This window comes from Phasianus colchicus, chromosome 10 (assembly GCF_987193195.1).
Source record: "Phasianus colchicus chromosome 10, bPhaCol1.hap1.1, whole genome shotgun sequence".
Taxonomy (NCBI): Eukaryota; Metazoa; Chordata; class Aves; order Galliformes; family Phasianidae; genus Phasianus; species Phasianus colchicus.
Genome location: NC_143445.1, coordinates 20824725 through 20828201, shown reverse-complemented (window position 1 = coordinate 20828201; position 3477 = coordinate 20824725).

Genomic DNA, 3477 nt, shown 5'->3' with positions numbered 1-3477 from the left:
TATAGTCACTGATTTTTTCATACTTCAGCAACTCTTAACCTTTCTATCAAGTGAAAGAAGACAACCAGATGTCTTCTGCCCAAACCTATGGTGTAGGAACCAGTCAGTACTGTGTGTTCAAAGAGGAGGAGAGTCCTCCCTCATCCTATGGCTCCTTCATTACCCCGTGGCAGAAGGCTAAGGCTGTAGCTATGGAGGTAGACGTTCAAATATTAAACTCAAGCTTAACATGGGGATACAAAGGGCTCAGTCTTGCACAATGTATACTTCATTTATTTTAATGGAAACAGCATTACTTGTTATGGAATGTATATGACAGCTTTAATGCTGGTGGAGAGGCAGAGGACACAGACTCATCTGTCTACCTACAGTGTGGAATGAGCCAAAGTCATCTGCAGATGCAAATGATCTATGCTATCTCTACCTTTATAGTGTCCTCACATTGAAAAAAGCTGCTGCTCTTTTCCCCAAGTCAAGAAAGCAATTGCTTGAGCAATTTTCTGCTGATGAATGGAGTTAAATGAGCTTTTATCCATTTTGCTGGAATTTGGGCCATGCTGCCACCAATGCCCTTGGGCACAGAGCGTGTTTATTAAGCAGCTGTGACGATGCCCTTTTGTTTTCTGTCCGGCCCTGAGGCTTTGCTTGGCTAACTTGTCACTCCAGCAAAAGTCCAGAGTGACAACAAAACTGCCCAGACTTGGGAGCTGCAGAATAAGGGCTCCTATTATGTACTGTATGAGCCAGTGTACACAGCAGATGCAATATTTACTTCAGCAAGCAAAACAAGTTCACATTTACTGTCAGTAGGCCAAGAAAGTCTTAATGAAAGCTTGTTCTATCCTTCACCAAGAGCCTATTCACTCCAGAGAAAAGTTACTTGACCAAAGCTCAATCTGAATAGGGTTTTAGCCTTAGCTGACAACAGCACTGTGCAACCCGTAACACCCAGCTCCCACTGCAGCACAGTGTGGTGAGGCTTTCCCAGGGCTTCCCAACCCAGCTGCTGGAGGTTGGCATAGCTCACAGCATTGCTCCACGACTTCCAGAAGTTTTCATAAGCACAAACCACACGAGTACAACTATAACCACTCACCCTGAGCTGCCAGATTCCGTCCCCTTTGCCTGACGCACAGCACTCAGTGCCAGACCCCGAGCTTCCATTTGGTAGATCTGCAGCTCGTGTGAATGCAGATGCTCGCCTCGCTGTTATCCCCACAGTTCTGGGATACAGGGAATAGCAACTCCTTTGCTAATCAGTAAATTAATGGAATGTATGTGAAAAAACAAAGTGGAGATTCCCCACCGCTGCAGCCTTTGGGCCTTATGAAGGTGAAAGGCAGACTTGCTAGTTTTTGAGCCACCACGAGTTAATTCCTCCTGCCTAACGATAAATTGAGAAAACAGCTAAGAGGATTTTGCTCTAGCCATAAAATATGTTAAAAACAAAACAAAATAAAACAAAAAAACACCCAATGCCCAGTGGAAAAAAATACAACTCAGCAGGATTCATTCTGTAGATCAAGAAATCCTCCAGTGGCTCAGGTGGAGCATGACTGCTCTACCACTGACCTCACTGCCATGACTGCACCCTGCCACGTGGCTTTGAACATCTGAACATCAGCAATTGGGAACCAGATACAGGCTGGAGGCTGCTGACAGCTGTGAGCAGAGCAACTCAGCAGCAGCGTGCAAACTGCACTTGCCCTGCATGGATCTGCCTGACCCAAAGCCATGATCACAGCCTAACTTCAGGCTTGAGCCAAGCTGAGCTCAAAGGTGAGCCGGCTCTGCTTTAAAGCAAGCTGTAGAAACTCACTGTGATTAAAAATGAAACAAAATGATGCAATTCTCACTAAAGTACAAACAAGTTTCTGACAGGTTCTATGTGCTTTTGCTGCCTGTTTCCATGACAAAGGAGCTTTAGAGCCATCACTGATCAGGATGACCTTCATGCAGTTTTTCAAGTCTGAGCACATAAAACATGTTTACTCTGCAAACTTTTTATTCTGCTCCCCGCAGGAAATAAATGTATACTATTACATTGGAAATCCTTGCAGAGTGAAGGGACTGAGAAACCCAGAGCAAAGTATCCAGACCAAGACGAAAAATTGCACCCAGTGCCTCTGACACATAGGCTCCAACTTGGCTGCCCTTCCCCAGTTCTTGCAGGTTCAGACGCAAAGTTATTCATTATTTTCTCATCATTATCATTTCTGAAGTGATATAACTCCGGAATCTATGAAGAATGTATTTTTAAGCTTTTGTTAAAGCTTTAGCACATTAAAGGGATTCACCAGCTCTGTTTTGTTCGGGAGTTCAGTTGACAACACGAGCAGTGCCATCACTTGTTGATACCTGCTAAAACACACAACAGAAGATCCACAAGTGTTACTATCTTTAACCTGTGATTCCTTGAAAACACTATCCTTTCACTGGAATACTTGGTTCTCAAAGCTTCTTTGCAAATCTCAAAGCATTTAAAAAACATCCAATCTTGTCTTAGAGGGAAAAACAGAGGCAAGGCAGCACAAGTGATTTGGAGATTTTTCAAGAGGAGAGCTGAGAAAGAGAATCCAACTGCCCTGATTCCTCGGCTCAGTCCCAGAGCCCAGCTGCACAGCAAGCTGTGAGCAGTGGAAGCCCCTTGCTGCTGCTTCCCACACACTTGTAGAATCTCCCAGGGATGGAACTGAGGTCCTGAGCCCCATCTGGGTGTGATTTCATGCTGGCATCTCTCTATAGCCTGCTGATTTTGACCATGAATTTATATAGTGTCTGATGGAAACATCTTTCTCCTTATGGAGGGTTTTGGCTGACAACAGAAATAAGTTAGCACAGTTCTACTGCTGCAAGAGCCCCTCTTCATGCCAAAGCTGACCATATTACAGTTGTCTGCAAGATGCAATTAAGAACCCAGCCATGTACTGAAACAGATAAAGAAGGTTAGCTTTAATGAAAGGTTAAACTTCACAGGGAATTTTGAACACTGCCTGATGCCAGCCTAGCAAAATGTCATAGATGGCATTTTGGAAAAGACTGCCTTAATTAGTGAACAAATTGTTCTGTTATCTGTTAGCGGAACAAAATAACCGAAGCTGTGTAAAAATGAGATTAGGAAATTAATTCACAAACTTGCTGGTGAGCGTTGTTCCACTGGTGTCAGAGGATGGCGAGACCTAAGTGCTGCCTCAGATCTCCCCCAGCTCACCAAGCATCTCAGATTTAAGACCTTTGCAGATAATGGCACCATTGGATTCAACCAAACTTCAGATTTGGGCTGTGCGTCTCCCCTGCATTGCTAGTGGAACATCTGCTATATAGGAATTATAATCAGTGCTGCAAGGAGTGAAGAAGGGATAAGCAGAAAAGGTAAGCATGGAAAAAGAGGGATTGTTTATATTTTAGGAAACATCTAAGGATCCAGAAGCCCTAGCCTTCCAGAAGAGTCACTTGGCTCTCCTTGGTCTGTTAAAG